This window comes from Leptonychotes weddellii, chromosome X (genome assembly GCF_054177405.1).
Source record: "Leptonychotes weddellii isolate Sample4059 chromosome X, ASM5417740v2, whole genome shotgun sequence".
In the NCBI taxonomy this organism is placed as follows: domain Eukaryota; kingdom Metazoa; phylum Chordata; class Mammalia; order Carnivora; family Phocidae; genus Leptonychotes; species Leptonychotes weddellii.
The window spans coordinates 56,306,627-56,320,261 of NC_138385.1; the positions used below are offsets into that span (position 1 = coordinate 56,306,627).

The 13,635-nt window shown below is 39.6% G+C and overlaps 2 pseudogenes; both read right to left on the bottom strand.

Moving 5' to 3' along the window:
• Positions 1–4,859: 4,859 nt before the first annotated feature.
• On the bottom strand, positions 4,860–5,888 carry LOC102729431 (heterogeneous nuclear ribonucleoprotein A1-like; annotated as a pseudogene).
• Positions 5,889–13,239: 7,351 nt separating this feature from the next.
• LOC115941095 (U6atac minor spliceosomal RNA) lies at positions 13,240–13,354 on the bottom strand (annotated as a pseudogene).
• Between the last annotated feature and the right edge of the window lie 281 nt (positions 13,355–13,635).

Below are 13,635 nucleotides of genomic sequence, written 5' to 3' on the forward strand. Positions count from 1 at the left end.
ACATGACACTTTATGTGGAAAACCCAGAAGACTCCACCCACAAATTACCAGAACTCACACAGTAATTCAGTAATGTGGCAGGATACAAAATCAATGCACAGAAATCTGTTACTTTCTTATACACTAACAATGTAACTGTAGAAAGATAAATTAGGGAATCAATTCCATTTACAATAGCACTAAAAACCATAAGATACCTCGGAATAAACCTAACCAAAAAGGTAAATGATCTATACTCTAGGAACTACAGAACACTCATGAAAGAAATTGAAGAAAACACAAAAAGATGGAAAAACATTCCATGCTCCTGGATCAGAAGAATAAACATTGTTAAAATGTCTATGCTACTCAGAGCAATCTATACCTTCAACACCATCCTGATCAAAATTCCAATGACATTTTTCAAAGTGCTGGAACAAACAATCCTAAAATTTGTATGGAATCAGAAAAGACCCTGAATTGTCAAGGAAATGTTGAAAAAGAAAAACAAAGCTGGGGGCATCACGTTGTCCCATTTCAAGCTATATTACAAAGCAGTGGTCACCCAGACAGCGTGGTACTGGCACAAAAACAGACATATAGACCAATGGAACAGAATAGGGAGCCCAGATATAGACCCTCAACTCTATGGTCAAATAATCTTCGACAAAGCAGGAAAAAATATGCAATAGAAAAAAGATAGTCTCTTCAATAAATGGTGCTGGGAAAATTGGGCAGCTATATACAGAAGAATGAAACTGGGCCATTCTCTTACACCATACACAAAGATAAATTCAAAATGGATGAAAGACTTCAATGTGAGACAGGAATCCATCAAAATCGTAGAGGAGAGCATAGGCAGTAACCTCTTCAACATCGGCCACAGCAACTTCTTTCAAGATACATCTCCAAAGGCTAGTGAAGCAAAGCAAAAATGAACTCTTGGTACTTCATCAAGAAAAAAGCTTCTGCACAGCAAAGAAAACAGTCAACAAAACAAAGAGACAACCCACAGAATGGGAGAAGATATTTGCAAATGACACTACAGACAAAGCACTGATTTCCAAGATCTATAAAGAACTTCTCAAACTCAACACCCAAAAAACAAATAATCAAGTCAAAAAATGGGCAGAAGACATGAACAGACACTTCTCCAAAGAAGACATACAAATGGCTAACAGACACATGAAAAAATGTTTAACATCATTAGCCATCAGGGAAATTCAAATCAAAACCACATTGAGATACCACTTTTGAATGGTGGTATCTCACCAGTTACAATGGCAAAAATTGACAAAGCAAGAAACAACAAATGTTGGAGAGGTTGTGGAGAAAGGGGAACCCTCTTACACTGTTGGTGGGAATGCAAGTTGGTACAGCCACTTTAGAAAACAGTGTGGAGGTTCCTCAAAAAATTAAAAATAGAGCTACCCTATGACCCAGCAATTGCACTCCTGGGTATTTACCCCAAAGACACAGATGTAGTAAAAAAAAAGGGGCACATGCCACCCCGTGTTCATAGCAGCAATGTCCACAATAGCCAAACTGTGGAAAGAGCCTAGATGCCCTTCAACAGATGAATGGATAAAGAAGATGTGGTCCATATATACAATGGAATATTACTCAGCCATCAGAAAGAATGAATACCGAACTTTTACATCAATATGGATGGGACTGGAGGAGATTATGCTAAGTGAACTAAGTCAAGCAGAGAAAGTCAATTATCATATAGTTTCACTTATTTGTGGAACATAAGGAATAGCATGGAGGACATTAGGAGAAAGAAGGGAAAAATGAAGGGGGTGAAATTGGAGGGAGGGATGAACCATGAGAGACTATGGACTCTGAGAAACAAACTGAGGGTTTTAGAGGGGAGAGGGGTGGGTGTATGCGTTAGCACGGTGATGGGTATTAAGGAGGGCACATACTGCATGGAGCCCTGGGTGTTGTATGAAAACAAGAATCATGGATCACTACATCAAAAACTAATGATGTATTGTATGGTGACTAACATAATAAAATTAAAAAAGAGATGTAATATATATATGTATATAGAAGATATTGAAGATAAAGAAGATGTTTTATATATATTAAAGATATAGAAGATATTAAAGGTAAAGAAGATATCATACACACACACAGGAATATTACTCAGCCATAAGAAGAATGAAATCTGGGGCGCCTGGGTGGCTCAGATGGTTAAGCGTCTGCCTTCGGCTCAGGTCATGATCTCAGGGTCCTGGGATCGAGTCCCGCATCGGGCTCCCTGTTCCTTGGGAGCCTGCTTCTCCCTCTGCCTCTCTCTCTGTCTCTCTGTCTCTCATGAATGAATAAATAAAATCTTTAAAAAAAAAAAAAGAAGAATTAAATCTTGCCATTTACAATGATGTGGATAGAGCTAGAGAGTATTATGCTAAGCAAAATAAGTCAGTCATAGAAAGACAAATACCATATGATTTCACCCATACGTGGAATTTAAGAAACAAATCAAATGAACATGGCGGGGGGTGGGTGGGAAGAGGTAAACCAAGAAACAGACTCTTAATTGTAGAGAACAAATTGATGGTTAATGGAGGGGGAAGTGGGTGGGGGAATGGGTTAAATGGGTGATGGATATATGTGGTCTTTTGTGACTGTCTTCTTTTATTTAGCATAATGTTTATGAGGTTCATTCATGTTGCAATACTTCATTTCTTATATTGCCAAATAACATTCCATTCCTCTGCATTGATATACCACCTTTTGTATTTAATGGATAGACATTGGGTTGTTTCTACTTTTTAGCTATTATTAATACTGTTATGAGCATTAGTGTGCTGCTTTTTGTATGGACATTTGTTTTCAGTTCTTTAGGGTATATACCCAGAAGTAGAGTTGCTGGGTCTATTATGGTAATTTTTTTTCTTTTTTTTTTTTAATTTAAATTCAGTTAGCCAACATATAGTACATCATTAGTTTCAGATGTAGTCTTCAATGATTCATCAGTTGCATATAACATCCAGTGCTCATCTCATCAAGTGCCCTCCTTAATGCCCATCTTTTTGAAAACTTGCTGATCTACTTTCCTCAGTGGCTGTACCACATTTTGTATTCCAACCAGCAGGGTAAAATAGTTTCAATTTCTTTACAACTCACCAACACTTATTATTATATATCTTTTTACTTATAGTCATCCTAGTGGGTGTGAAATTGTATGCCATTTTTTTTTCATTTGACTTTCATTTTCCTAATGAATAACTAATAATGCCAAGCATTGTTTCATAGGCTTAAAGGCCTTTTGCAGCTCTTCTTATTTTTTTAAACAATTAAAATTTTCATTCCAGTGTAGTTAACATACAGTGTTAGATTAGTTTCAGGTGTACAATATAATGATTCAACAATTCCATATATGACTCAGTGCTCAACAAAGTAAGTGTACTCTTAATCCCTTTCACCTATTTCACCAATCCCCCTACCCACTTCCCCTCTGGTAACCATGTTCTCTTTAGTTTTTTAGTTTGTCTCTTTTTTCTGCCTTTGTTTTGTTTCTTAAATTCCACATATGGGTGAAATCATATGGCATTTGTCTTTATCTGACTGACATTTGCTTAATGTTATACTCTCTAGCTCCATCCATGTTGTTGAAAATCGCAAGATTTCATTCTTTTTATGGCTGAATAATATTACATTGTATATATATATACACCACATTTTCTTTTTCTATTCATGTATCAGTGGACATTTGGGCTCTTTCCATAAATTGGCTATTGTATATGGTGCTTCAATAAACATAGGGGTGCATATATCCTTTCAAATTACTGTTCTTGTATTCTTCTGGTAAATATCGAGTAGTGTGATTATTAGATCACATGGTAGTTCTCATTTTAATTTTAATTTATTTTTATTTTTTAAAAACATTTTATTTATTTATTTGTCAGAGAGAGAGAGATTGAGAGAGAGTGCAAGCAGGGGGAGCAACAGGCAGAGGGAGAAGCAGGCTCCCTTCTGAGCAAGGAGCCCGATGAGGGACTCAGTCCCAGGATCCTGGGATCATGACCTGAGTCAAAGGTAGACACTTAATGGACTGAGCCACCCAGGCATCCCTCATTTTAATTTTTAGAGGAACCTCCACACTGTCTTCCACAGTGACTGTATCAGTTTGCATTCCCACCAACAGTGCATGAGGGTTCCTTTTTCTCCACATCCTCACCAACACTTGTTTCTTATGTTTTTGATTGTAGACATTCTGACAGGTGTGTGGTGATATCTCTTTGTGGTTTTGATTTGCATTTCCCTGATGATAAGTGATGTTGAGCATATTTTCATGTGTCTATTGGCCATCTGTATGTCTTCTTTGGAGAAATGTCTGTTCATGTCTTCTGCCCATTTCTATATTGGATTATTTGAAATTCAAACAATTATTTTGATTAGAGAATATTATGAAAAATTATATGTCAACAATCTGGGAAATCTAGAAGAAATGGATAAATTCCTAGAAACATACAAACTACCAAATCTGAAACACGAAGAAATAGAAAATTTGACCAGACCAATAACCAGCAAAGAAATTGTGTCAGTAATCAACAATCTCCCAACAAACCAAAGTCCGGGGCCAGATGACTTCCCAGGGGAATTCTACCAGAAATTTAAAGAAGAATTAATACCTACTCTTCTCAACCTGTTCCAAAAAGTAGAAATGGAAGGAACACTTCCCAGCTCATTCCTTTTTTTTTTAAGGACACATTTATTCAGCGTCATGATCAGACTATTATATTTAGCAATCAACAGCATGGGTGCAAAAAAAAATCTACATTAAAACCCTTTGTTGGAATGCTTTACACTTGCCACAGAACAGAAACTAAAATAAACTGTTATACAATTATTCACAAATACAGTCCTTGAGTTTTTGCCCATACACATGAGTATTGTCTAAAACATGTTTTCTTTGTAGCAGCTAGGCCCTGCCACCACTGTGCTTGGCTGAGTTCACAAATCCGTTGTAACCTGTAGCTTCCCTGTCACTTCTCTGGCACTTCTCTCCTGCTAAGTTTTGTTTCCTGGCAGTAATTAAAACCTTCTGCCACAGCCATAGCTACTGCTGCTGCTGGAACCGCCATAGCCACTTTGGTTTCGTGGTTTGGCAAAGTATTGGCCTCTACCACCACAGGGGCCAGAACTTCTGCCTCCATAATTTCCTCCTTTCATGGGTCCAAAATTTGAGGATTGATTGTTGTGATTGCCAAAATCATTAGAGCTTCCGCCACCTCCAAAGTTGCTTCCATCGTTACCAAATCCGTTATAGCCATCCCCACTGCCACCATATCCACCACCACCTCGACTGCCACCAAAGCCACCTCGACCACTGAAGTTCCCTCCACGACCAAACTTGTCATTCCCACCAAAACCACCTCCATGACCACCACCAAAGTTTCCAGAACCACTTCGATCTCTTTGGCTGGATGAAGCACTAGCCATCTCTTGCTTAGATAGGGCTTTCCTTACTTCACAGTTGTGGCCATTCTCAGTATGGTATTTTTGAATGATAGTCTTGTCTAGAGAGTCATGGTCATCAAATGTTACAAAAGCAAATCCTCTCTTTTTGCCACTGCCTCGGTCAGTCATGATCTCAATCACTTCAATTTTCCCATACTGTTCAAAATAATCTCTTAGATGATGTTCTTCAGTGTCTTCTTTAATGCCACCAACAAAAATCTTTTTCACAGTTAAGTGGGCACCAGGTCTTTGAGATCTTCTCTTGAGACAGCCCTCTTTGGTTCCACAACTCTTCCATCCACCTTGTGTGGCCTTGCATTCATGGCTGCATCCACCTCCTCCACAGTGGCATATGTAACAAACCCAAAGCCTCTGGAGTGCTTGGTGTTTGGATCTCTCATTACCACACAGTCTGTAAGCATTCCTCATTGCTCAAAATGGCTCCTCAGACTCTCCCCGGTTGTTTCAAAGCTCAAACCTCTGATGAAGAGCTTCTGCAGCTGTTCAGGCTCTTTGGGAGACTCTGACTTAGACCTGACGGTGATGGGAAGGGAGGTTTTAACGATGCTTACTTATTGGAGTCCATGGGCAGAAAGGTGTAATCTAACGAAAGTATCTCTTCCCAACTCATTCTACTGGGCACCATGACCTTATTTTCAAAACAGGACAAAGACCCCATTAAAAAGGAGAGTTAAAGGCCAATATCCCTGATGAACATGGATGCAAAAATTCTAAACAAGACACTAGCATATCGAATGCAATGGTACATTAAAAGAATTATTCACCACAATCAAGTGGGATTTATTCCTGGGCTGCAGGGATTGTTCAATATTCACAAATCAATCAATGTGATACACCACATTAATAAAAGGAAAGGATAAGAACCACACAATCCTCTCAATAGATGCAGAAAGTATTTAATACCATTTTATTACTTGTTTTCTTGTTGTTTCTGGAGATTTTTTTCTGTTCCTTTCTAGTCTTTGTCACTTTTGGTCTTTCTTTCCCAAAGAGTCCCCTTTCATATTTCTTGCAGGACTGGTTTAGTGTTCATGAAGTCCTTTAGTTTTTTTTTTTTATGTCTGGGAAACTCTTTATCTCTCCTATTTTGAATGATAGCCTTTGAGGAGTTATTCTTAGAAAATATATTATAAGCCCTAAAGAGTGAGTGTGGAAGCAGCTGAAACGTCAGCAGCGGTCCTGTTCTCAGGCTGTGGAAGACAATGGCTGGATAGGGGCAGGATCCGACGATCCCCAGGGGCAGGGCATAAGTTAGGAGCTATGAAAGAATGTGACCCTCAGTCTCCGCTTTCTGCACCTGGTGATTGCTAGCCCAAACATTCCGCTCCTCCCTTATCCCATGACTGACTGGTTGCGTGCCCACGTGTAGGGGAAAATGCAAGCCTGCTTCAAGATATTTGCCATCCCTTTGTGCTCCTTTCCCACGTGTAGGGGAAAATGCAAGCCTGCTTCAAGATATTTGCCATCCCTTTGTGCTCCTTTCCCATGCTCGGAGGCATCTGTCCTTGCTTTTCTGGTGAAAAAAATAAATAAATAAAAGCTATGTGCAGGATTCAGCTGCTGCTGCTTTCCCTTGCAGAAGCAGCTCTTCACTGCCGCTCAGATTGGTGTCTGAGAATTTTATTTCAGTGCGTGACGACATTGGGCACCCGAACAGGGACATTTTCAGGGCTCGATAGAGTCCTGGTCCACAATGTGGGGCGACATTTGGTTCCCGAGGGTGGGGCTTTTTCAGGGCTCAATAGAGTCCCCGGCCGCAGTGTGGGGCGACATTTGGTCCCTGAGGGTGAAGCTTCTTCAGGACCTGATAGAGTACTTGTCCGCACGTCACTCCTCAAGCCCAAGAAAGGGAAAGAACGTCCACTCATCCAGGTAGGAACTACAGGCACTCGATTCCTGCGACGGAGTGACCATTGAACTCATTTTTTCTTTCTTTCAGGTGTGCAGTATTTACTTTCGATTTCTCTCTGATCTATTTTTCTGTCTGTTATAAACCTGTTAGTCATGGGAACATCTTTAAGTGTAGCTGCTCATAAAAAGCAGCTACATATGTTGCTACATTCTATAGGATGCAAAGTAACTGTTAAAAATTTAACACAATTTTTGTCTGTAATATATCAACACTGCCTGTGGTACCCACCTGAAGGCTCTTTTTCGGTTGAGGACAATGTACGCATGGGCAAAAGGCTTAAAAATGCCTTTAAATGTCCTGTTAAAATTTCTCATTTGCATACATGGAATCTTTGCCGGATGGCTATCCACTCTTTACAGAAAAAACCGGCTGAAACTAGTTGGCAGGACCTTATTCCTCCCCCTTCAATCTGCCATCACTGTCCCCAGTCACGGCAAGAGCCCCTAACACCCCACTGGAGGCTTCAATATGATCCCCTAATAAATTGCCTCCTCCTTCGCCCTCTCTAACAGCAAAAAATAAACCTGTCAAAAGAGAGTCCCTCCTTTTCCATAAAAAGGAAAAAAAAATGTTATAGGAAGCCCCCAAACAAGTAGGCTTTATTGGAGCATTTCCTGTCCTTTAAGCCCAGGAACAAGCTCCAGGGCACAATCATTTGCCATTCCAGGTCTTCAAAAAGCTCCATTGGAACGTCCATATGAATGGACCTCTCTTCAGTTCCCAAGGACTCTCCCTTGGGATGCCCTCTAACTCATTAAAAACAATCTGAATTGCAAAATTTTAAAAAGGCCTGATCTCCTGTAATACTGCATGGCCTCAATGAAATCTATCAATTAAATCTCTTCTGCAGAAAACAGGGCTCTACATCAGAACCCGGACCTAAGGGCCTCTTGCAAAATGTGTTTGCCCAAATATGTCTGGCTGGTAAACTCTCTCCTATTGGATGATAATTATCTAAGTAACCTCCTCCGAATAAACCCAGGTTGCTGGAGGAAACACAGGCCCTCTCTAGCAAAGGGGACACTGACTCTTACTCTCTCTCTCTCACTGTTCCTCCTAATAAATGTGGGGGCTTCTCCCTCATTTCCTGGGTTTTAATGGCTATAGTTGGAACCCACTATGTCTGGTTAGTCTACCTCAGGACGGAAACTTTACGGAATATTCCCGAGCAGGTACCAAAACTCTTTTTGTTTCGGAGAAGTTCCCTGTCTTTTCTGGCCTCACATGAACTGCCTATTTCCACTTTGGTGGAAAAAAAAATAAACAAAAATCTATGTCTGCTCATCTGTCTGAGCTGACAGGCTTTAATTCTCTGCCTTCTGGCAGCACTCTGCCTCTTCAGCCTCCCCTCCTCCTGTTCCTGTACCACCTTGATGCAGCCTACATACACCGCTCACTTCAGATTTCCCCATCAGTGTCTCCAACAAAAATTGACGATGGGAAACAAACCAATTAACTTCTACAAAAAAAAAAAAATTCCAGGTGAAATATAATCTGGTATTTAAACTAAAGTTTGTTGGTTTAACTAAAATAAACATGTCTTTAAAGTTATCAGCATTAAATGTGAAACTTTTATTCTACCAAAATTTACTAAAGCTCAAATAAGCTTATGTTATCTCTGTTGCAATTTGCTAGCCAAAAATCAACTTAAAATAATGGTTAATTTTCTTTCTTAAAGTTTTCATGGGTAATTGTTAAAACAGCTTTAGAAGTCTTTGGCAACCTAAAACTTCAAAGTTTTGCTTGAATAATAACTTAGAATTAAATTCGTTGGACATCTATGTCTTCTCCAAACAAAATGAAGTACTAGAACGTTGATTACTAAATGTAGGTTTATGCTTTTGACTTCCTATTTCAAAAAAACTAAAAATATTTAAATCTGTTGGCAAACATGCTTTATGCTTAACTGATTCATAAATTTGACATCTAAAAAGTTTTTAATATAACAGTTCACACTTAGTTACTACTTAGTTTTCACTAAAGACTAAGGTTTCTAAAAATGCAAAATTCTGCTAAATGTAATTAAAACTGACAAAAAAGAGGGGCTCTTAAATACTTTTACAAAAAATACTCCTATTTTTTATATCCCCAAAAACCAGGCAAATGGAAATTGTTACATAATTTACCAGCAATTAATGCTCAAATAATTCCCATGGGGCCCTTGCAATTTGGTCTTCCAAAACCTTCCTTACTTCCTTCAACTCATAATCTCATTGTGATTGATCTTAAAGATTGCTTTTTTACTTCCCTTGCACCCTAAAAATAAAAAAAAAAAGAAATATTTGTCTTCTCAGTCCCTAAAATTAACAGTCACAGACCTATACAAAAATACCAATAAAAATATTTACTTCAAGGGATAATAAATAGTCCCACCATATGTCAGTCTTTTGTTATCCCAACCCAACCCAAACATAAGGTTGCCTCTTCCTTTTCTCTCCAATTGCAGCTCCTACAAAATGGTTGAGATGATCAGAAAAACAAAATAAACAAAACAACTCAATTAACTGGATTTAATCCCCAATATATCTATTTAGGCATCAACAACAAAAAAATTGGATCTTTATTCTCCTCTGCTTTAAATTCTCATTCCTTTTTTTCACCAAGGGGCAAGGGCTTTGACTAAACAGTTTTCTACCCTCCTTCACAGGCAAAACACATCATACGTTCCTGTCCTGACTGCCAACAATTTTCTTCTGCTCACCTTCCTGGAGGAATTAATCCCCGCAGTTTATCCGCAAATCAACATGGCAAATGGATGTTACCCATTTCCCCTCATTCGGCGGACTACAATGGATACATGTTACTATTAATATTTACTCTAAATATATATGGGCCTCCGCTCAAAGAGGTAAACTCTACTCTCATGTCATTAACCATCTCTTTAAAATGCTTCGCCATAATGGGCATCCCCAAAAACTTAAAAAGGACAATGGTCCAGCTTATAGGTCCAATCACATAACCAGTTTCTAAATGATTGGAAAATTACACATTCTACTGGCATTCCCCACAATCCTCAAGGTCAAGCCATTGTTAAACGTGCCAATGGTATCTTAAAACTACTTTTATATAAACAGAAAGGGGGAACTGAGGCCCTCAGAATAAGAATGATGAAGGCACTGTTTACTATTAATCACTTACAACTAGGCAAACATTTTAATTCTGCTCATTCAAAGCATTTTTGGGTTGAGGAACCCCTTCCCAAACTACAAGTATGGTATAGACTGCCCAGTGGGGGACCACAATGGAATGGCCTGGCACCTTTACTCACATGGGGGAGAGGTTATGCTGCTGCGCTTTCTCCACAAGGTCCTATATGGCTACCCGCTCGGCTGATTAAGCCTCATCATGAGCTGGTATGAAGAATTCAAAAACCTGCTTCCTTGCTTCAGCCTGATGTCGGTGACTCTCTGCCTTTCCACCTTTAACTTTTTTGCAAATGAACATTTCCCATGTATATGTTGCTAAGCAGCAAGCCCAAACCTGGCTCTCAGTTCGATTGTCCAGGCCCTGGCAAGGGGGATCCCCCCTACAATAATTGGTCTGTGCTTTAGAAGAAAGAGAAAAAAACCCAAAACCGTTCTTAGGTATCCCACTGGCAGCTATTTTAGCCATCACTGCTATAGCCACTACTGCAGTAACTACTGCCACATCTTTGGTTATCTCCCTCCACGCAGCAAAACAAGTGCATTCATATATGTAAAACACTACAACTACTTTAGAAGAACAGGTTAAGATTGATCAACAAATTTTTGCTAGACTGCAGACTTTAGAAGCTGCTGTTGTCTGGCTAGGAAAACATCAACAGGCACTCTGGACCAGATCCCAATTAACTTGAGACTCAGAGTTTATCCCCTACTGCATTACTTCAATTCCCTATAACAAGACTTGAGGGAAATTGAAAACTCATCTTAATCAAGCTTTTTCCTCCTCTTTGAATCTCTCCATTAAAAATCTGAAACTCAGATTATAAGCACAAATACAAGAAAGTCAACAAGCTACCATTAATACTCTCAATGACATTTCTATCTGGCTCATTAAAAGAAAAATGGTTCTCTGGGTTCAATCACCACTCTTGGTTTTACATGGCTATACTGCTTTTAATGATCTTCTTTCTCGTTATAGTCATCAAGGCAAGCCTCTCCCGCTGTTCTGCCTGGAAGACCTGAAACACACTCATAGCAACCATCATGCAGATCCTCATCACCCTCTTTACTAGCCCACCTAAAAATCCCAATAAATAGAAAGGGAGAACTGTGGAGTTATTCTTAGAAAATATAAGCCCTAAGGAGTGAGTGTGGAAGCAGCTGAAACGTCAGCAGCGGTCTTGTTCTCAGGCTACTGAACGCAATGGCCTGGTAAGAGCAGGATCCCATGATCCCCAGGGGCAGGGCATAAGTTAGGAGCTATGAAAGAATGTGACCCTCAGTCTCCGCTTTCTGCACCTGGTGATTGCTAGCCCAAACCTCCCACTCCTCCCTTATCCCATGACTGACTCGTTGTGTGCCCACGTGTAGGGGAAAATGCAAGCCTGCTTCAAGATATTTGCCATCCCCCAGTAGGAGCAGGATCCCATGATCTCCTGGGCAAGGCATAGATTGAGAGAATATATTGTAAACCCTAAGACGACAGCCTTGTGGATAGAATATTCTTGGCTGTAGATTTTTCCCATTTAGCATGTTGAATATATCATGTCACTTCATTCTGGCTTGCCAAGTTTCTGTGGAGAGATCTGCAGCTAACCTTATGGGTCTTCCCTTGTAAGGTAGAGACTTCTTTTGTCTTGCTGCTTTTAGGATTTTTTCTTTATCACTATATTTTGCAAATTTAACTACAATATGTCTTTTTGTTGGCCTGCTTTTGTTGATTTTGATGGGATTTCTCTGTGCTTCCTTGATTTGGGTGTCTGTTTCCTTCCCCAGATTAGGGAAGTTTTCAACTATTATTTCCTCACATAAAGCTTCTGCCCCCCCTTTTCTCTTCTTCTTTTGGGACTCCTGTGATATGAATGTTATTACATTTGATGTAGTCACTGACTTCTCTAAGTCTATTCTCATGATCCATAATTCTTCTGTCTTTTGTTCAGCTTCATTATTTCCATCCTTTTTTAAAAAAGATCTTATTTATTTATTTGACAGAGAGAGAGAAAGCACAAGTAGGCAGAATGGCAGGCAGAGGGAGAGGGAGAAGCAGGCTCCCCTCTGAGCAGAGAGCCTGACGTGGGACTTGATCCCAGGACTCTGGGATCATGACCTGAGCTGAAGGCAGACGCTTAATAGACTGAGCCACCCAGGCACCCTTCCATTATTCTTTTCCATCACTTATTTGTTCCTCAGCTTCTTCTATACTTGTGGTCATTACATTCAGCCTGTTTCAAATCTCAGTTATTGTATTTTTCATTCCTGACCGATTGTTTTTTAATTTTTTCTCTGTGGTAAGAGTCTCCCTGATGTCTTCTATGCTTTTCTCAAGCCCAGTGTGTATTCTTATGATTGTTGCTTTAAATTCTCCATCAGGCATATTTCTTATATCTGTTTTGATTTATCTCTGGCCATGACCTTTTCTTGTGTTTTCTTTTGGGATGAATTCCTCTGTTCTGGCATTTTGTTTAAATCACTGTCTTCTTCTCTGTGTTAGAATATCCTGTTATGTTTCCTGCTCCTGAGAGTAATAGCTTTATGAAAGAGGTCATATTGTGTCCAGGGCCTGGCTCTTCAGGATTTGTTTGTGGTGTGTGCTGCATGCCCTCTGCTGCTGTGTTTTGGCTCCCTTACCTATTCGGGCCAGTTGTCTGCAGAGGCTTTCCTTGCCTGCATGGGCAGCATGTGGACCTTGGCCAGAATGTGTTGAAAAAAAAAAAAAAACGATGGTTAGATGCCATGAAGTAGGTGGGAATGCCTTCGTTGTATGTGTGTTATGGGGCCTCTTCCATCCTTGTCAAGGGGAATGCTAACCTCTCCTTTCATACAACACTGAAGATCTTTTTGAATGGTATTTGTTTGGGAACCTATGAATTTCATGAACTTGGATGTCCAATCCTCTTCCCAGATTTGAAATATTCTCAGGCATTATTTCTTTAAATATGTTTTCTATCTCCTTCTGTCTCTCTTTTCTTTCTGGGACTCCAATTATTTGCTCATTACTTCATTTGATTATAGCCCATAGTTTATGTAGGCTTTCTTCATTTTTTTGATTGTTTTTTTCTTTGTTCTGCGACTGGGTTATCTTAAGGGCCTGTCTTCTACTTTATCGTT